General features: G+C 49.1%; 1 long non-coding RNA gene across 1 annotated transcript; it reads left to right on the forward strand.

The window, feature by feature from the left end:
• Window positions 1–3,889: 3,889 nt before the first annotated feature.
• On the forward strand, window positions 3,890–16,915 carry LOC123456003. Its single transcript, XR_006634267.1, has 3 exons — window positions 3,890–4,102; window positions 10,345–10,489; window positions 16,525–16,915. It is a non-coding gene; the product is annotated as an uncharacterized LOC123456003 (long non-coding RNA).
• Window positions 16,916–22,076: the final 5,161 nt, after the last annotated feature.

A 22,076-nucleotide genomic window follows, 5' to 3' on the forward strand; every position in this document is an offset into this window, starting at 1 on the left:
GTTATTGGGCATTTCTCCCCAGGAAGAAGGAGATGTCACAACATTCCTCATAGGTGGAACAACACACCGGAGACCATTAGATCTGTGGCCCACATGCCTGGATTAACTTCTCAGGTATACTTACTACCTGCTACTTGATCCTAAATGGGCAGACTCTTTTTCTGTTTCAGTTTCCCACTCAACAAAGAAGCATACCGATCACAAGTTCTTCCTGAGGTTGCTATGAGGTGCTGTCGAATTAGGTGCACATGCTCACAGCATCATCCTGACTACTACAGGGGCTGCATGCAGTAGAGCTGTCACTGCTCACCTGGACGACCGTGGGTGCTGCATGCAGTAGTAGAGCTATCAGTACTCAAAGAAGAAGTAAAGTCAAAAGGACACTGCATCTGCTGTCCAGGCAATGGGACAGGGCTCCAGAATAACTTCACCAAGACCTTCTCAGTCAGGGAACATTGGGAGTCAAGTTGGCATATGGCCAAGACTGATCGCACTATGGAAACACTTTTTGCACACAATGTGGGGACAGCTCCTGCCTTGTGGGTCAGGGGCCTGGAAACTGGCCTTACTCCTGCAGCAAAGAAGAGTGGGCAAGGCTTCTTCGTCTAGAACTTTTGGAGAAGCTGATAGGAGTCTGAATGGTGCATTCCTTACTACCATGTGTCCATAAAATCTGCAAATGCAACTTGGTCCATTCATGAGAAAGCCTCTTAGGGTCCAGGAAGATGGTTCAGTAGGTAAAGTGTTTTCCACACAAGTCTGAGGACCTGAGTTCAGATCCCAGCACTCACATAAAGCTAGGTATAGTGACATGTACTTTCAGTACTGGCAAGAAGGAGATAAGAAGATCCCCATGGCTTGCTGACTAGCTGGTCTAGCTGAATTGATGAGCTCCAGGTTCAATAAGAGACCCAGCCTTAAAAAATAAGGTAGATATATGACCCAGCTATAGCACTCCTAGACATAGATCCGAAGGATTCATCTCATTTCCTTAGAAGTACGTGCTCAACCATGTTTATTGCTGCTCAATTTATAATAGCTGGGAAATGGAACCAGCCTAGATGTCCCTCAACTGATGAGTGGATAATGAAGATATGGCACATTTATACAATGGAGTTCTACTCAGTGGTAAAGAAAAATGAAGTTATGAAATTTGCAGAAAAATGGATGGATCTGGAAAGGATTATACTAAGTGAGGTAACCCAGGCCCAGAAAGCCAAGCGCCACATGTTCTCCCTCATATGTGGATCCTAGCTACAGATGATTGGGCTTCTGCATGAGAAGGAAAAAACTCAGTAGCAGAGGCCAGTAAGTTAAAAAGGAGATATAAAGGGAAGAGAAAGGAAGGGAGGAGGGTACTTAATAGGTCGGTATTGTATATATGTAAGTAGAATGATTGAGATGGGGAGGGGATATGATGGAGAATGGAATTTCAAAGGGGAAAGGGGGGGAGGGAGGGTATTACCATGGGATATTTTTATAATCATGGAAAATGTTAATAAAAATTGAGAAAAATAAATAAATAAAATCAGGTAGAGAGCTGGAGAGATGACTTAGCTGTTAAGGTGCTTTCCTGCAAAGCCTACGGACCCAGGTTTGATTCCCCAATACTCATATAAAGCCAGATGTACAAGGTGGCATATGCATCTGGGGTTTGTTTGTAGTGGCTGGAGGCCCTGGTGCACCCATTCTGTCTATATATCTATCTGTCTGTCTGTCTCTGTCTCTCAAATAAATAAATAAAAACATTTTAAAAATAAATAAGGTAGGGAGATGTTGAGAAAGACACTTGACATCAGCCTGTGGCCGCCACATGCACTTGCACATATGTGAGCAAACAGTCATGTGAACACACATGCACACCACATACAATACACATAGAAGGAAAAATTGATTCATACCAGAAAGCCATCTAGCTGCTGGAGCCCAAACACAGCTCTCAGCACTTCTCCTTCCAGGCTGGCTCCCAGTGCTGGGCTTCTGGCCACGGAACAGCAGGCTGTTCAGCCTCCTCTTCTGTCCTCCAGGGTCAGGAGCTTGGGACAAAGTCCAGGCAGGGTCACTGCATGGTCTGTGGGCTTTTGGAGTTGTTAGGAGAGAACCGTGTTCTCAGAATTAAATTCCTTCTATCACACACCATAAAAGTCAGTGCTAGAAGGATATGTAGGGCCTAAGCTAGAAGACCCAAACCTTGTCACCATGTAGCAACAGGAATTTAGGATTTGGATTCAGCTGAACTCTTAGCTTTAACACTTGCTCCCAGGGACATTTGACAAGTTGGCACAGTCTTCTCACCTATAAAATGAGAATCATAATTGGAATGATTAGTGATAAAAAACAAATTAGAAATTTACCAGAACGTGCTTAGGAACCTCAGACGACACGTGTCAGTGTTATCTGTCATAGTTAGCAAAGCACCATGGGTTTGAAATCAGAGCTTGTCTATATTCAGATTCCAGATCCGCTGTTGCCTAGCTGTGAGGACTGGGGTAACACCCAAAGCCCCTGAGAGCCTCCGTTTCCTCAGCTGTCAAGTGGAAATCATACAAGTCACCTCAGAGCATGGTATAAAGTCAGTCCAGTTTATAGCCAGACCCTTCTTGCAGAGTTGGGGGTCCCCAGACTGCTAGTTCCAGGTCCTCCCTGAAGTCTTAGTGATAGCAGGAGCCAAAAGTACCACACAAAGCAAACGAGGGGCACACGTCTTGTATGCACACAGCTGTAGCTCTTCATGCTGTAATCAGTTAGGAAGTGTTTACTGACTGATTGGAGATGATCGATCCAGACCTCTGGTGCCAGCTTCCTTGAAACGCCGAAACCCCAGTTTTTCCCCGCACCTTCCCAGGGGCAGGACCTTGTTGGAGCCTTGCTCTCTCTTCCTTTCACCCTGGCTTAAGTCAGGCATGTTTCTCTTAAAGATTATAAAGTGCTATTTCATTAAATTGCATTTTCTCTTTTGCAAGAAGAATTTCAGGCCAAAACTAGCTTATTGTGAAGAAAGGAGAAAATCAGAAAGTGTATTTTTAGAATGTAACAATCAAAATCATATTCCAAATTCTTGGAAATTTAAAAACAAAACCATGGATTGAATGCCTAATGGTAAAAGCCAACTTAAAAGAGAGGTCTTCTCAGACCTGATTTGGGGAGGGAGGGAAGCTCTTAGACTTTGGACTCCTGACATGTTGGGTATGCTGTGTCCCCAAGGAGCTCCCCCCATTTTTGTGGGTGGGGACCAAGATTTAAAAGGAAAAACTGGACATGAGCGTCTGCACTCATTAGCAATCCCCATGTTTATTTACTTCATTCACTTAACAAATATTTATTGAGTGATAAGCCATTACAAGGCCCTAGGCACTAGAGGTAAAATCCTGACCCAGGGAATTCGCAGTCTCCTGGAGGAGGTCACTTTGTTACACACTGTTCTCATAGCAAGCAGTGCTTGGGTGGGAAGAGAGCTAGGAAGGCTTCCTGGAAGAGGAGACCTTGGAGGTACATGAACAGTAGTATATGGACATATGGTATAGAAGTAGAAAGAGAACATTCCAGAGAGGCTGTGGTATGCACAGACAGGAGAGGCACGGGGCTGGGGGGAGGGGAGGGCGGGCAGTGTGGTGGGTTCTGAGTGCTGTGAACATTCCAGAGTGATGGGAGCCAGGAAGGCAGGCCTCAAGGAAGAGGGTGAGAGGCCAGACCACTGCCGTTCATTGCACACGTGCAGGTCACCTTTGTGACCTTTGACTTTACCTTGGGGACTGCTGGGAAGCCGATCAGACTCATGTATTCATCCAATGCTTCTGAGGATGGGCACAGCCCCGGGAGTGTGCAGGGAGCGTGAAGAAGATCACGGGGAGCCAGCATGGGCTCTTGTCCTCTGTTTACTTAGGCAGTGAGGGGACCCGGGAAGTGCCAAGCTTCAGCATGCTTATCAGCTGAGGGACCGACACTTCGGGAGGACGAGGCTGCTGGAGGAGCAGAGGTCCAGGGACTGTTGGGGATCAAGTCTTGGATGCAAGGAGAGAGTTTTCAGGATCAGGAAAAAAAGACATTCACCTCTGCGTGGAAGGAAAGCGGCTCAAGAGGCCAGTTGCTATTGGAAATTCAGGTAATCAGTAGAGGTCCAGGCAGAGGGAGGAGTGGGCAGGCTGGGAGAACCTCACTGCCTCATTTGAAAAGATGAATCATCATTGTGCACTGCAGTGTCCCTACAGCCTGGCTTGCTGCTCCTTCCCATCTCTCCCGTGTGTTCTTGTTGGAATCCACTCTCTTGGAGCGGATCTTACAGCAGCTTCTCATTGGCAAGGCCCTCCCATGGCTCTTAGGAGGAATATTTCCCCCATCCCCTGTCCCCATGGTGATTTGGTTTCAGTATTTTCTCTCTCACAGAACTCATACATACTGGCTATTCAGTTTGTTGAGAGGAAGAATGAGGGAATGGAGGTATGAATGGATCTCGGGAGCCCAAGTCATTGCAAATGCTGGAGATGACCTTCTCGCCTCTTCTGTTTCTAAGCCTATCTCCTCCTGTCCATCCCACTGTCCTAGACTGGCTGCAAAGTCACATGCTTGTCACAGGCCCTCTGCCATTTGGATAAAGTCACAAATTCTGGAAGGATGTTATATCTGTGGGCCAGAGCTCACACTGCATGTGACCCCAGGTTTAAGCAGAAGTAGGGAGTGGGACTTGACCAGACACCCCAAGCATTCTAGACACCCGTGTGCGTGTGTACCAGAATGCTATGGCAACTGACAGCCTTCCTCTCTCTTTCAGTTTCTCCTTGTTCCAAGCTAGCCTTTATGTGGTATAGTTGCCCTGTGAGTGGGCACTGCCAGCTACACCATGGCCTTGCACAGTGCTGCCAGAGCTCCATGTACCCACATGCCAATGCTAATACCTTTAGCTTGGTCTCAACCTTCTTCCACCACTCTCATCGTGCACCCCATATCCTTAGACCCCCACATAAACTGGATACTTGTCCACTGGCTGAATGTTTACTGAATAGTTACTGTGTCCTGGCTCAAGTTTACTCAAGGTTAATTGCTGGAATCTCCCAAATAAAAGATAGTCTACTCTCAAGAAGGTCACAGTCCAATGGGACTGTTGCAGACAATCAGGCAACTAAACAAACAATTACTGTACCCCATCATTGGGGGAGGGAGGGTAAAAGACAGCTTGTAATGGAAGCTTCTAGTGCTGGGTGAGCCAAGGAAAAGAAGGAGAGTGGAGAAGGGGTGGGGTGTCCTAGGAAGAGAGCAGCAAGAAGTGACAGTAACAGTGACAAGCAGGTTGGTGTGGCCGGTGTAAGGCAGAGGTTTGGAGGGGAAGAAGGTAGAAAGGTGGGCAGAAGCTGGCCATGAAGGTGTAACCACGCCTTACCTGTGGAAATAACTCCTCTAAAGCCCTCTTGCTTGCCACCTCCTCCAGGAAGATCTCATTTCCCTAGTCCATCTGGCCTTGTCCTCCTCAGAGCCCCAAGGACTTGCTGTACCCTCTCCCAGCCCTCTCCAGGGTCCAGGTCATTTAAGGCTCAGGTCTGTTCTTGCTTTGCCACCTTCGTCAGCCTGGGAACACATCTAGAGCAAGGACGTGGCTTTCACTTCCCTGCACAAGTATTTGCTGGTGATCGACTCTGGGCCAGGTTTTCGGCACCAAGGAGACAGCAGAAAATGAGATAAATAAATTGTACTGAATTAAAAGTTTTCCCCCATGTCCCTGGGTTAGGCTCACCCGACAGTTCTCAGAGGTTGCTCCAATGGATCAAAGAATCTGTCCAAAGGGAAAGTAGTCAGCAATCTAATGTCCTTAACTGTGTGATTTTAGCCAAGTTGTATAACCTCTGTGATGGGCCTTGTCATGAGGAAATGTTTCAATGAATGTGAAAGAGCTTGGTAAACCTCAAAGCAGCTTTCCAAAAGCCAGAAGCTCAGACAGGTGCTTTCCCTCTGCTTCCTGCTCCAGTGAACCTTCCAGAACATGTTCTGTCAGACCTGGCCTCTCTACTTGGAGAGCCAGCCCCAAACTAAGCTCCTCCTCTAGCTTAGCCCCTCCACCTCAGCCCTTCTTCCTTGCATTTCTTGTTGGAAAGAAGCTTCCAGCACTTCTTGGAGGCCATCTGTGTGGAGCTGTGATTTCAAAGCTGGCATTTATCCACCGGTTCTCTAATTCTTGGTTTCTTTAACCTCGGAGTTAAACTGCACACACATTTCAACATCATGGGAAAGAGGCTTCGTCAAACATGTTCAAACAGTGGATCTCCTCGAAGCCAGGGCTTTTTTTTTTCTTTTGGTGGAACTACACAAACATTAAAAAAAATGTAGTCTGTCCAACCTCACATTAGCTTTACCATTACTAAATCAGAGACCACTATAACCTTGATTCTCATGGAAACAAGCCAGACCTAGGGTCAAAGGTGTAAGAAAAATGGTGTCCTAGCCCTAAATGGGAAATACTTGGTGCTCCACCTTCAGATAGAAGGAAGGGGAATGTTTCTATTTATGTTTAGAGGGAGGATTTCTGCTCCAGGAAACCACATTTGAGAGGTGCGGGTCTCAGAGTATGGTCAAGCCTCAAAAACCAATGGCCCAAAGTCAAGTGTGGTGGTACACACCCATCATCCCTGCATTTGGGAGCTGGAGGCAGGATGATTGAGAGTTTGAGGCCAGCCTGGGCTTCATAGCATGGTCCTGTCTAAAAAACAAGCAAATAAGCCCAAAACAATAACAGCAAACCTTAAACTATTATCATCAACAATAAAAAGTTCTAGTCTCAGGGCCATATTGCCATGGGTTTCTTTATGTTCTGTTTTCCTTTCCTTTTTATGTGCTAACCATGACCTCTCAGCTCCCTTCCCTCTCCTTCCTTTTTCTTTGTGTGTGTGTGTGTGTGTGTGTGTGTGTGTGTGTGGTATGTGTACATTTGCATGCAGACACATGTGTGCATGGACACACACTCAGGCAGAGGCCAGAGGAGGATGTCAGATGTCCTCTATATTTTTCAAAAAAAATATTTATTTTGGGCTGGAGAGATTGATTAGTGGGTAAGACGTTTGCCTGCAAAGCCAAAACGATCCCAGTTCAATTCTGCAGGACCCACGTAAGCCAGATGCCCAAGGAAGCGCATGCATCTGGAGTTCGTTTGCAATGGCTAGAGGCCCTGGTCTGCCTATTCTCTCCCTCTTACTTCCTCTGCCTCTTTCTATCTCTCAAATAAAATAAATAAAATATACTGAAAAAAATTATTTTATTTATTTATTTATTTGATGGAGAAAGGAGAGGGAGAGAGAGAGAAAGAATGGCCAGGGTCTCTAGCTACTGCAAACGAATTCCAGATGCATGTGCCCTCTTGTGCATCTGGCTAACGTGGGTCCTGGGGAATCAAACCTGGGCCCTTTGGCTTTACAGGCAAACACCTTAACCACAAATCATCCCTCCAACCCTAAAAATATTTTTATTTGTAAGGAGAGAGAGAGAGAGGGGGAGGAAATGGGTGCACCAGGACCTCCTGCCACCGTGAATAAACTCCAGAGGCATTTGCCACTTTGTGCACCTGGCTTTACATGGGTACTGGGGAATCAAACCCAGGTTTTCAGGTTTTGCAAGCAAGCACCTTTAACCACCAAGCTGCCTCTCCAGCCCAGGTGTGCACCTCTGTCATTCTTCTGCCTTCCTTCTTGAGACTGAGTGTCTCACTGAAACTGGAGCCCACTGTTTTCAGCTAGACGGATTGGCCATCAATCGTCCTGCCTCTGCCTGCCTCAGGGCTGGGGTTATGGGTAGGCACAACCACGCACAGCCTTTTATGCAGGTGCTGGGGATTGAAGTCAGGTCCTCGTGCTTGAACAGCGAGTGCTCTTACTCACTGAGCCATCTCTCCAGCCCCTGTCCCATTTTTCATCCCTAGGAAAGTTCTGAAACAGTAGCTAGCTAGGACCACAGGTCAAGATTATCTGGGTTCAAACCCAGCTTCTGTTCTTATTCACTGTGGAACCCAGGTCCAAGCTCTCTGTGCCTTGGCTGCCTTATTGATAAAATGGTGTCAGCAGCTAGGCATGGTGGCGCACGCCTTTAATCCCAGCACTCGGGAGGCAGAGGTAGGAGGATCACTGTGAGTTCAAGGCCACCCTGAGACTACATAGTGAATTCCAGGTCAGCCTGGGCTAGAGTGAGACCCTACCTTGAAAAAAAAAAAAAAAAAAAAGGTGTTAACAATAGCAGTGGCCTCGGGGTCCTGGAGGGGATTCCGTGAGTTAGTAGCAGGGGCAGCAGGTCTTTTCGGTAATGGGCCAGACAGCAAGTATTTTTAGTTTCCTCTTCATGCTATCCTTGTCACATCTACTCAACTGTGCCGTCATATCACGGAAGCAGTTGTAGACAGCATATGTGAATGACTGTGTTCTAATAAGATTATTCACAAAAACTGCCAGAGGGCAAAACTGCCTTGAAACCCAGTGTTCTGACCCTCAAATTCATATGTGAAAAAAAAAAAAAGTGATTGCCAATGCAGTGAGAACTCAAGAAATACTAGTATAGTTATTTAGACAAGCAAGGTCTGCTCTCAAGGAGTGTCTGTCCTTCCTGCAGGAGGAGACAGGGAAACAAACCAACTAGCAAAGAAACGAACAGAGGAAATACCAACTTAGCAGGAAGGGCTGCCTCAGAGTAAAATAGGGGCCACAAGGTGGGCTGCATCAAAGGGGAGGCCAGGGAAGGCTTGCGCTGTGTCTATTGCTGTCTTTCTCGGCAGCAGCTGTGACCACCCATGAGCCTCTCCAGATTTGGCTTGTTTTCCATGGAAGGAGAAGGGTAGGAGGGTCACCAGAACCTCACCTAGGTCCCACACACCCTCTGTCCCAGTCGTATGTGGCGAGAAAAAGCATATCGAAGGGGCTGGGCACTCCATCTGTGTCGTCATGGTGACATCGTCATCTGTGCTGGGGTGAGACTTTTCTTTGCTAGTTTGCACTGAGGTCATACGGGCTTCTAGAAGTAACCCAAGTCCTGTAAGGAAGCCCAGTAAACTCATCTGTTTGCCAGAAGGAACTTTGGTGGAATCGTGCTTTCGTCTGTTGATGGTGCCCTACTTGAGGGCAGCAAGTGCTCGTTGGCATCACCTCAGAGAAAGCTGCGTGCAACAGTTTCTTAGAGGGTGTGACACGTAAGCTAAGACCAGTATGACAAGAAGATGCCAGCTCTGGGGTAACTGCCAGAAGAGGAGGGTTTTAGGCAGAGAACAAACCAGTTCTCGCCCTCACATCTGCCTTAGCCTCAGCCCTGTGCCAATGGCAGAGTCTGTGGTGCTGGTAGACCAGGAGAAAGAAAGGGAGGAGAATGAGGAGGAAGAGCAAGGATGAGGCAGGAAGGGAAACTCAGTTTCTCCAAATCTCATACCTCAGGGCGCCAAGGTGGCTCAGCAAGGGACTGCCTCTTCCTTCCACTTGACCCCCCCCCCCCCCGGGATAGCTCTCTTTCCCCAGTGTTCTACCCCTTGGCCCAGACATGGCTTCATTTCTGCTCCTCACAAATGTCTCCAGCTATCCCCCACCTTAAGCAGGACGCATTGCTTACAGCCTCCAACAGGGGAGAAGAGCCCGGGCCTGCTGCCTCCCGCACAGGAGGTGTTGAAGTCCGCACGGGGGGAAGGGTGGCCTTCACTGGAGCGAAGTCCCGATACAAACAGAGTCACAAGTTCACTTCTGTGGTCCTTTGTTTCAGTGGTTTCCAATCTCTCTGTGGATGACAAGAGGGTTAGTGTGCATGTGTGAGTGTGTCTATGTGTGCATGTATGTGTGTGCATGTATGTATAGTGCATGTGCATGTGTATGTATGTGTGTATGCATGTGTTCCAGTCAGGTTCGCATTGCTGGTAGAAATCACCGAACTAAGAGCAGCTTCCGGGAAAAACAGATTTATTTTGGCATACAGGCTCTAGGGGAAGCTCCACAATGGCAGGGGGAAATGATGACATGAGCAGAGGATGGACATCACCCCCTGGCCAACATAAGGTGGCAAATAGCAACAGGAGAGTGTGTCAAACCCTGGCAAGGGGAGACTGGCTATAATACCCTTAAGCCCGCCCCCAACAATACACTCCCTCTAGGAGGCATTAATTCCCAAATATCCATCAGCTGGGAACTAACATTCGGAGCACCTAAGTTTATGGGGGACACCTGAATCAAACCACCACCGAATGTATATGTGTGTGTATGTGTATGCATGTATGTGTGTGTATATGTATGTGTGTATATGCATGTGTATGTGTGTGCTTATGTGTGTATGCATGTATGTGTGTGTTGATTCTGGACCCTGCAGATGCTCCAAGCACCTTCTTTTCCCTGCCCCACCGCCCAGATCCAGGCCTTCTCTCGATGCATGAACATCCTGCCTCACACTGTGGGATGAGTTATCCCAAGAAGGCTACCATGTGACATTGCTCTTCTACAGAGGACAAATTCTAAACGCTGCTGACATTCAGTGCTGGAGCCAGACTGTCGAGGTAACTCTTAGAACTCCCACATCAGAGTGAGAGCTCTCTTCACCCAGGCCTGGGCTGTAGGCCTCCTGGGGTATGTGACCCTTTTCCTTTCCTTCTTCAGAAGCTGCACCAGACGTTGGCCCCCAGTTCTGCTGCCCTTACTGGTTCTCACACTTCTGAAAGGGCCTCAGACCCAGCACTGGTTGGGGTGTCCTCCTTACTCCCCTCTCCTGGGAATAGGAGCTACAGAGACTCTGCCCTTCTCCTTCATGTCTCTCGCATGATGGCCCTTGAGAGGGTTTCAAGGACTGTCTGACTCACCAACAACTGGCGTTGTCAGGCTGGCTGACATGTGACTTCACATCTCTGAGTGTGTAGGTGGGTGGCATGGGTTGGGGTGGGCTCTCTTCACTCTTTGTTGTCTTGTGTTGCTGTCTTGGTGCCCAGAAAGCTGATTGGGGAAGGGAAAGTATGACCCTACTTCCTGTCAACAGTGATGCTCTGCTGGGAGCTGACCCCTCCAGGGTGAGTCACCAGCAGGGCAGTCCGCCTCTGCCCAGTGGAGGAGCAAGCACTGGCGTGGGCAGCTTGGCTTCCCTGCACCACTACCATGGTCAGGACTGCACAGCTGTCTGGGGGTCTCCTGGCTGACGGAAGGCCTCAGAACAGCCTCCCCGATGGCCCTCAGCACAGGGGTGCTCGCCAAGCTCCTGCCCTCACCCCTCACAGTCCAGCCTTTAGGTCTCTTCATGATGATGTCCTTAAACACAGGCCTGTCTGGGTCACGCCTGGGCTGTAATCCTCTGTAATGCCTCTCTGATCAAGTTCAGACGCCTCCGCTTGGCTCCAACCTCCTTTCTGACCTCACTGCCCTTCACTCCATTGTGCCCTCTGTGCGAATCAGCTGACGGCCCGTGCTCGGAATATGACATGTGCGCATGACTATCTCCACACCAGTGCCTTTTCCAGGCCTTTGCTCTTTGCTTCCTACCCTGGGATGGTAGGAATGCATCTTTCCACATGCATCTAGGCTTCAAACCCCTTCTCCATGCTCACATCAGCCTTCTATCTATCTGAAAAGGTTATTAGTGGAACTGGAGAGATGCCTTAGTGGCTAAGGCGCTTGCTTGTGAAGCCTAAGGACCCAGGTTTAATTGTCCAGTATCCACGTAAGCCAGATGCACAAGGTAGCACATGGGTTTGGAGTTCATTCACAGAGGCTAGAGGCCCTAGCACACCCATATTCTGTTGCTCTCTCTCTCAAATAAATAAACAAATAAAAAAGAAAAAGTTACTAGCTAGGCATGGTGACGCATGCCTGTCATCTAAGCACCAGGGAGGCTGAGGCAGGAGGATCACAGATTGAAGGTCAACCTGGGTCTCAGCAAGACCCTGTCTCGGGATGGTGGGGGAGCAACTGAGCATGTTGTGTGTACCAGCCCAACTTCATGTGCTGAAGTTCCTGCTCACTGCAAACTAGACAAGCGCTTACATCCCTGCCAGGCCCGAGGAGGTTAAGACATACACACTTACTTGCAACATAGACTCAGGGTGCTGTTGTGGGAGGAATACCTCATCCAGCCTGGAGAAGATCAAGGAAGGTTGATAGCAGAAGTAACACCTCTGCCGACTTCTCCAGGCATGAACAGAAGTTGGATAGAAGGTAAGGGAACCAAGGTAGAAAGGAGGCAGCCAGGGTGTTGACAAGAGGAAATCGACATAGCACATCCTAGCAACTGAAAGTTGACTAATGCTGGAGGACAGAGTGTGAACTGGTTGGCAAGAGACTGGGTTTTCTAGGATCTCTGTATAGTTGGAACTTTATCCCAAAGTCATGAGAAGCCAGGGCAGGGTTGGTAGCAGAGGCTTGACATGAGTAGATTGGAACTTTGGAAAGACTGAAATGACTGAATCTAGACCGTGGACTGGAGGAGAATAAGCTTCATGCTTGAGGGTCCCTTAGGAGGCAGTTGACATGATCTGGGCAGAGGCAAGGTTGGCTTGATCCAGGCAATGTGGGGGACCTGAGGCAGGAAGGAAACATACAGAGCACTTTTCCAGGGAAGAGAGCTGGTGGTTGTTGAGGGTTAGGTATCAGAGAAGAGACAGTGTGGCTCCCTGGTTTCTGATCAAGGGGACAGTTTACTGAGAGAGCAGTCCTGGGGTAAGAGGATAGTGTGCTCAAAGTTGGACGTGTTCAGTGGAGGGTAGATGTCGGAAGATAACGAGGACCATTGAGTCAGAAAGGGCACTGGATCTCCCTCCTCCACAAAGCCTCGCCTGGCCCCTGCAGCTCACTGTGTCCAGCTATTCCTACCTACTGCTGCTGCTTTATGCTACTGGGCTTTCTACAAACCTATTAGAGGTAAGACTGTGAAGACCTGGCCATGACCCTCATGCCAAAAAAGGAGGTCCTAACCCGGAGAGAGTAAAGAAATGAAAAATACTATAAGGGACATTGGTGGGACTAGTGGCCACAGTGAGTAGAGTACCCGGCAGAGAAAGAGGAGCTGAGGCCACACACAGGGATAGTTGAGGCAGAGGACAATTAGAGAGAAGTCAGCTGAAGCCAGAGGAATGGGGAGGCCAGCATGAGCGCTGCTTCCATGGCGAACCTGACAATCAGCGCCAGCGTGAAGGAGACAGACCCTGAGGACACTCAACACCTACCAAAGTTGACATCCAGAGGGTCCTGGGAGCCCATCACTGAAGTAGACTTAAAACTCACCTAACATGGCTCAGGGAATTTTGCGGAAGAGGGGGCGGAAAGACTGTTAGAGCCACAGCCCTTTCCTTAATAACTGACTGTTGCTTCCACAATGCAGAGCCCACAATCCCCATGGGGATAACCTGCGGGGGGCGGGGGGCTAAGAAGAAGGTCCCTTTGGAAAAGGGGCAGGGATGAGGAAAAGGACGGTACCAACACATGATGTTTCCATGCTAAGTATGTCCATAACTAATGAAAAAAAAATAATAATCCAGAGATCAGTCAACAAGCTGGGAACAGAGCTCAGTGGTGGAGCACTTGCGTAGCATGCGTGGTTGGGTTAGAGCCTCGGTTCAATCCTGAACTGAAAGTAGCCGCCACCGAGTTCACAGTGACGTGTGAGGATCCACTAGCTAGAGAAGCAGAGTGAGTGAGTCACTTGGGATCTGAGGTTCGGGAGCGCCCGGAGTTGTGCTGAGTCATACGCCCCGTGCTGGCCACACTGGCCCCTTGGCAAGTTTGTTTCACCTGGGGCCTTTGGGCTTGCTCCCACCTTTGCCTGAAATACTATTTCTCAGACATTCACCTAATTTATACATTAAAGTAATTCAGGTTCCTAGTTTGAGGTGGCCCCTTCTCCCATAATTGTGCACTTTTGCTGCATTTACTTATCATTCCACAGTATCAGATCTTCAAGTTGCTGGTGTGCTTTTCTGTCACTTCGGGCACTGAGCGCTGAAGAGTGTTCATGTAGATCAAGTCTCTCGTGCCTGCCTCAGGTAGAAGGAAGGGGTAACAGCAATAGCAGGTGTCATCAAAGTGGGAAGAGAGGGCTGGAGAGATGGCTTAGTGGTTAAGCACTTGCCTGTGAAGCCTAAGAACCCCGGTTCGAGGCTTGGTTCCCCAGGTCCCACGTTAGCCAGATGCACAAGGGGGCACACGCGTCTGGAGTTCATTTGCAGAGGCTGGAAGCCCTGGCGCACCCATTCTCTCTCTCTCTCCCTCTATCTGTCTTTCTCTATGTGTCTGTCGCTCTCAAATAAATAAATAAATAAAAATTTTTTAAAAAATGGGAAGAGAAAGTGCCGGAGGCAGGACCTGACAGCCAGAGGGGAGAATGGCCAGCAGAGAGTAACCCTTGACCTCCTACCTAGAATGGGTGTTATTAGTGAGGGTTCTTTAAGAGGATCAGAACCCATAGAATGAATTGATAATAAAAAGGGAATTTAAGCCCGGTGTGGTGGTGCACGCCTTTAATCCCAGCACTCGGGCGGCAGAGGTAGGAGGATCATCATGAGTTCAAGGCTATCCTGAGACTACGTAATGAAGTCCAGGTCAGCCTGAACTAGAGTGAAACCCTACCTGGAAAAACCAAAAAAACAAAAAAGTGGGGGGCGGGGAGTTGGAATTTATTGGATTAGTTTATGGCAGTCCAGCGAATAGCTGTCTGTAGGCTTGAGAGCCAAGAAACCTGATAGCTGCACAGTTCACAAGGCTGGATGCCTCAGCAGTCCCCATGCAACACTGAAGGCCTGGAGGCTTCCTAGTCTTCAGTCCACACTGGGCTTCAGTCCACATTGGGAGGCGCGCACACACACACGCACACACACACGCACACACACACACACACACACACACACACACACACACACTTGCCAGCAAGTTGCACAGGTGGCTGTGAGGGGGAGGGGGTTGGGAGTGGGAGCGACTGTTTCTTCTCAGAGCTTCCTTATATACAGCCCACCAGGAGGACCTCACACTCTGGAGGAAGAACTTCTTCCTTCAACTAATCCTTCCTGGAAACAACCTCTGAGACCCACCCCAAAGGAATGTGTGTGGATTCCTAATGTGTTCAAGTTGACAGCAGAACTTAACCATCTCAGGGAGCTAGCATTTTGTCCTTCACAGAAGCCCCAGTAGGATGGGGTACAGCCACGGTGCCTGCAGTAGAGATTCCAAGAGGAAGAGGGGGCATCACATGCCCCAGAGCTCTCGTGTAAAAGTGCTTCCTGGGCAGCTTCCTGGAGGGTGGGGACCAAGATCAGACACCATGGGATGCAACCCTGCAAATGGATGAGAGAGCAGAGGTGGGGATGAGGGACCAGCGCTGTGGGCTAGGCTCTAGGCCGTTAGGGGCTGGAGTGATGGCTGTGGTGATGACTTATGACCGCAGCCTCCCCACTGCTCTCCTGGCTCCACTTTGGCAGGGAGTTCTTCGCACAGAGTAATCTTTCAAGAGCATAAATCAGGTTACTCCACTGCCCTGCTCAAAACCGCTACTTGGCTTTTATACTCTTTCCGCCACCTCCTTCTGTAATGGTCCCTGAGCTGTGGAGGGAATGGCAGAGATGTCTCCGTTAGTGCTGAATACTCAACGGTCACTGTTTTCAGTGCTTTGATGAATTTCAGGCTCCTAGTAGTAGTCACTGCTATCTCAAAAGGGAGAGCAGCATTCATATATGAACATACACATAAATATTTAGAAGGCATTTGGTAGGCATAAAATATGTTTCAAGATGGACGTGGTGGCGCACGCCTTTAATTCCAGCACTTGGGAGGCAGAGGTAGAAAGATTGCTGTGAGTTCAAGGCCACCCTGAGATGACATAGTGGATTCCAGGTCAGCCTGAGCTAGAATGAGACCCTACCTCGAAACCGCCCCCCAAAAAATAGATGGGGGAGCTGGGAATGGTTGTATACACCTTTAATCCAGGCGCTTGGGAGGCAGAGGTAGGAGGATTGTTGAGAGTGTTCAAGGCCAGCCTGGGACTACAGAATGATTTCCAGGTCAACATAGATGGAGACCCTACCGTGGGTGGGACAAAAAAAAATTATATGAGGGAATAGTTGGAAAGAAGGGAGGTCAGAAGAGGAGAAATTGATGTGGGGGCAAAGTAGAATGAAGGAAGAGAATTATGATCAGGGTACATTATGTATATGTATGGAAATTGTAAATAAATTTAAAAAGAAATACAATAAAAATGACACCCATGCACACACACAAAATATTACTTTAGAACAAGACTTAAACTCCCTGGAGTGATAAGGCCCTAGCAAAAGAGGAAAAGGAACAACATAGCTTTTTAAAAAAGATTTATTTTACTTTATTTATTTATTTGAGAGAAAGAGACGAAGAGAGAGGGGTGGGGAGAGAGAGAATGGGCGCACCAGGGCCTCTAGCCACTGCAAATTGAACTCCAGACTTATGCACCACCTTGTGCATCTGGCTTTATGTGGATACTGGGGAATTGGACCTGGGTCCTTAGTCTTTGCAGTCAAGTGTCTTAACTGCTGAGCCATCTCTCTAGCCCAAGCTAGTTTTTGTTGTTGTTTGTTTGTTTGTTTTATAGACAGTCAGCCAGGGTCGGAGGCCCAAAGAGAACACGGATGCCACCTTACCTGCCTTGGCAAGACCAGAACCCATCCATCTCATCCAAGATGGCTGCCTGCAGTACTGCCCTGCAGCATTTCCTGCTTCCTAGGCAGCTCAGCACAGCTGGCTGGGCTGGCCCCTGCTGGGTCGCCTGTCCTGGCTCTCCCTTGCCCACCTGGATTTGATGACAAAGCTCATCCTGATTGGATGCTTGATCCATACAAAGGAGCCTAACCATGTATATAGTCCTCTTCTTCCTCCTCCTTCTTCTCCTCCTCCTCCTCTTCTTATTCCTTTTCCCTTCCTCCTCCTCCTCTTCTTCCTCCTCCTTGATCCTCTTCATCATCTGGGTCCATCTGAACACAGGTGTGTAAGTCTCTCTTCCCCTTCCCAGCCAGGAAGGCAGGAGGATTTCCTTTTGCCTGGGTAGTTTGCTACTTTCTTTCTACCTGTAATTTGTTCCTGGATGTTTGCTTGTTCGACTATATGTGGGATTTCTTGTTACCTTACAGGTTTTTTTTTCCACTTTACTTTCCCTTAGTCTTTCTAAATTTTTTTTAATTAAGTAGCAATTTGTACGGACTCATCAAGTGTGGGTGCCATCATTTCCCTCCGCCTCTGTCTTATTCTGCCGAGGACCCTCCTCAGTGGGGTTGCTGGTGATCCCCATGGGATGTGGGTTACACACTGTGAGAGTCAATCAGTCAGTCACTGCTGGGGGCGGGGGTGGGTGGGGGGCGGATGCAATGCCTCTGGATATGCCCTTCCAACCTGTGGCTCTTACAATCTTTCCACCCCAGTCGTTCCCTGAGCCATGGTGGGTGTGTTTTAAGTCTACTTCCTGGTTCAGCTCTCAGGATCTTCTGGATCTCTGCTTCAGGACACGTTGAGTGTCCTCAGTGCCCGTCTCCTGCACCCTGGTGCAGGTTGCCAGGCTCCCCGTGGAAGCAGCACTCTGCTCACGTGGCCAGTTCCTCTGTGCTTTCCCCGGGGCCCTGGCTGGTGTGCAGGGGTGAGGGTGGTTTATCGCTCCCAGTGAGCACTTACCTGGTTAGCAGGCCTCCTTTCCCCGGGCGGCCTCCCTTAGCCTCTCCTCACCCCCTATGTGAAGGTGAAGGAGCTCTGGTGGCTTGAGCTCTCATGCTCTGCTGCTGCTGTGTGTGTGTGTGTGTGTGTGTGTGCGCGCGCGTGTTGCGTGTTTTCTCCAGAGGCTTTTCCCCCTGTGCAGGAGAGTCTCTCCATCTCCCTTCCCCTTTCCAGCCAGGCAAGGAGGAGAATTCCCTTCTGGCTTGAGCCTCTCAGCTAGCCTCCCCGCTGGGTCCTAATTCTCCCATACTTCTCAGTCTTCCCTTCTATGGAGTCTATGGTTTTCAATTCTTTGCTAACACAGGTAAGAAACCAAAAGTTGGGCTCCACAAGTCTGGGATCTTCTGTGTCTTTATAGAGTTTAATCCCTCCCTGACCCCAAATCTTGCATCCCTAGGGCATCTAACCTGACCTCTGTGACCTCATTTCCCCAGAGCAACCCCTGCTGCTACCCTCCAGCCTCATAGCCACCCCTTCTTCAGAGCACCCCTTTGCCCAGATGGCTCTCCCCAGGTTTTCACCTGCCCTCTCCCACACCATATTCAGATTTCTGTCCAAATATTACTTCCTTTATGAACATACTAAGGTACACCTATCTCACCCATGGGTACCTTACCTGGATACATTTCTCTACACAGCAGAAAATTATATTTGTTACCTATTACACATATGACATATTTGTATAATGATTTGTTTATTTCTTGTTCATTTCCTCTATCAGAGGATAGGCTCTATGAGGGAAGACAGCAAAGGGTTTTGTATGTTTTGTTGACAGCTATATCCTCAACATGTAGAGCAGTACCCAGCACAATGTGCTGAATGGATTTTTCTTTGAGACAGAGATTGAGAGAGAATTGGCACGTCAGGACCTCAGCCACTGAAATCAAACTCCAGACACTTGTGTAACCTAGTGGGCATGTGCAACCTTGCGTTTGCCTCACTTTTGTGCATCTGGATAACATGGGATCTGGAGAGTCAAACATGGGTCCTTAGGTTTCACAGGCAAGTGCTTTAACTGCTAAGCCATCTCTCCAGCCCTGAGTGGATGTTTGAACACACGAACACTCTCCACAGCACACTTTCGGAGCCTCAGAAACACTGGCTGTGCAAGGGGCATCCCTGGTGGGCAGAGGAACAAGCATGGGCTTCTTGAGCAGTTCAGTGACTTGTCCCAAGACAGAGCTTCTTGAGGCTGCCCCCGGGGGGGCTCAGGCCAGGTTCTCTTGGTGCCTCTCCTGGCACAGTAGCAATAGCCCTACTCCAGAGACAGCAAACTGGGCAAACCAGTTCACTTTCTTCAAGTTCTGGTGGGGAGATGAGGAGAAGACAGCAAGCGCCAGGGCGGCGTGTTGGGAGGGGAGGAAGACCCTGACAAAGCCAAAGAGAGAAGCTCAGCGTGGGCTTCCTGAGGGGACCTGACTGAGCTCCCTGCTGAGTACTGAGAGGTGCTGAGCCAGGCCTGGGACCAGAAACCCCGACGTGTACATCCTAGGCCTTTGAAGAGGAACCCTGGATCCTAACAGTCCACTTTTCCTTGCAGGGGATAAGTAGGGACTTGCCTCAGGAGGGAAGGGCACTTGCTAATGAAGCCATGACCTCCTTCCCTTGCTCGGCTCCCCAGGCTGCTGGGAATTCCCCACTTCCTGGTAGGAAGTTCAGGGCCCTGGTGGGATTTTTTGTTTTCAGCCCTGGAATTCAGGACATATTTTAGCTTTTAGCACAATGTCTTAACCTTTCACATACCCCTGTACAAGGGGCATGGAAAAGAGAGGGCTACACACACATCCCTGCACACACACCCCCCCCCCCACAGAAGCAGGATTTCTCCCTATGTTTCTGGGCATTTTGGGACCACATTTAGGGAATGGCCCCCTCTGTCCTCTAAGGTGGCGACTCAATGACTAACATCTGTGCTGAACCCCCCAGCCTCCAAAGACCCGGGGTTCTCTTTTTCCAGCTGGGGAGGAGACACTGCTGAGATTCTGCCTGTACATCTCTGATGGTCTCCAGCTGTCTGTCACATGAGTCACTACAGAGCAGTCACACGATTCCTAAGCCTGCTTCCACTTGCTGGAAGTATTCCTTCCCTGACACCGTTAGGCGGGGAGGTCCTGGTCAGTCAGTGGCCTTAGGGAATCTGGTGAGAGAACTATCAACCCATGGGTGTCTGGGGTCTCGACAGCAGCCGCGTGAATCTTGATCATTTGTCTGGCCTCCCACATGTCCTAGACCAACTGTTTACTCATGGGTCCCAGAGCACCTGCCACTTCTGAGGAGTGCTCTCTTAATTCATTTCAGTAAGTGTTGCCTCTGGCAGGCCCGAGAACAAGGCTGTGGGTGGGAAGACAGAAACTGAACGAGCGCCACACAGCTCCTATCTTCGAGGAGCCACAGGCTTATCCTAACAATGACATAGTGTCCTCACTTCTCTGGCATGCCAGGCTCTGGGCTGGGTGATGGAAACTCAGCAGTGAGTAAAACAGCTCCCTGTACTTCAAGGAACTTAAATTGTAGCTGGGAGGAGAGGCATCAAAACCACTTCATGGTGCAGCTACCTAAAAGCCAGGCAATTCTTTCTTCCAGCCTCATCGTAGCTGCCATCTCCCTCCAGGAAGTCTCCCGGAATCTCAGCTATGTGGTCATTCGTTGCTTACCAGGAAGCTTGCACCTTGAAGGCATGGTTGGCCTTCTGTCTGTATTCAACTTCACACACATTTGCAGAAAGAGTCTCACATGGTGGCTTTGAAATGGACAATGGTAATATATACAAACAGAGACGCTGGCAACACATTGACCTTGTAGAGGAAGAGCTGATTCATTCTGAATGAGGTGAGAATCCAAAGCGACAGGAGAAAGTGTAATTTCAGCCAAGCCCTATAGGATGTCCAGGCCGCTGTCTGGCAAAGCAATAGGACAAGGGCATCTCAGGGTGAGGGGACAGTTCAAGCAAAGGCCCAGAGCCAAGAAAGTCTGCGACCTCTCAGAGGAACTGGTGAATAGTGCCTGGAGGGAGCAGCGAAAGATGTGGTGGGCAAGGGACACAGGCCAGTGTCGAGAGGAGTCTTGATACCATGCCAGGGAGTCTGCCCTCTGTTCTGCAGACCAGTGATCCACCGAGAAATTGCAAGTGTAGGCGTGGAAGAAGCAGACCAGCATTGGAGGAAGATTAAATTAATTGCTGTGTGATGAGTTCATTTGGAGAGCGAAATCCTTTGAGAGTCCTCCTCTCCTCAGCCTCCGCTTCTTGGGAGTGAAGGAGAGTAGGGCAGAGAAATCAAAATCAGTGAGGAAGAGATTGTCATGTTAGGAGACGGATGACAGGGACATGAATCAGAACAGGAGCAGTGGGGCTAGAAAGACAGAAAGGCTGCGTCAGTGGCACTGGGATATGGGCAGCGAGACCGCGCTATCTAATCAGAATGGCTGAAGGAACGCACAGAGAAGGGGCTGGAGTCAAGAGGGGGCGGAGGGGGGGAAGATGAACCACACCTTTCTGGGTTGTTACCAGGATAGTAGCTCTTGGACATCTGAAGCCAGACAGTTAGGAGAGAGAATCCTAGAAGCTCGTGGTCCTGATGGATCTTGGTGAGCCATGAATGCCTCCTGCCTATAAGGACTCAAAGGAATTCACTGTGTTCAGAGCTTACACAAAGAACACCTTTTGGTCCCATAAAGCATTTCACAGACCTCACCCAGCTTTCGCCACCAGCTCCCTTCCTCTTCCCACCTACCGCCTAGCAATCCTAATGCTGAACCAAGGGGGAGGTGCTACCAGAAGAGGTGTGGGGGTGTGGAGGACACACACAGGAGGACCTTTGTGGCCCAGGCCACATCCTAGCCATTTTGATACTTGGTGTCGCCATCTCTTGGTGTCCCACTGTGTCCTGGACACTCACTCCCATTACATTCCCTAGACAGTCACTACCCAGAACTACCTCACCTCTGAAATGATTCTTTCTTTCTCTTTTTCTCTCTCTCTCTCTCTTTCTTTCTTTCTTTATCTTGGAGAGATGTGTGTGAGAGACAGGGGTGTGGGGAGAGAGAGAGAGAGAATGGGCATACCAGGGCCTCCAGCCACTGCAAACAAACTCCAGGCATATGTGCCACCTTGTGCATCTGGCTTTTGTGGGTGCTGGAGAATTGAACCTGGGCCCTTGGGCTTTGCAGGCAAGCACCTTAACCACTAAGCAATCTCTCTAGCCCTGAAATTATTATTTCTGACATCCTTCAAGATTCTCAGCTTCTCTACTTAGTCTTGTCGACTACACCTGCCCTTCACCCTCTATTTCTGACAGCTTTCACTGGGGACAACTGTCCTGTTCCTTGCAGTCAACTTTTAAAACCCTTTTCCTTGATTCTTAGTACATGACATTCTTCCTTCAAAAATAATGTGAGCCAGAAATGATGGTGTACGCTACCATCAGGCCATATACAGACTATACA

This window comes from Jaculus jaculus, chromosome 19 (genome assembly GCF_020740685.1).
Source record: "Jaculus jaculus isolate mJacJac1 chromosome 19, mJacJac1.mat.Y.cur, whole genome shotgun sequence".
Classification (NCBI taxonomy): domain Eukaryota; kingdom Metazoa; phylum Chordata; class Mammalia; order Rodentia; family Dipodidae; genus Jaculus; species Jaculus jaculus.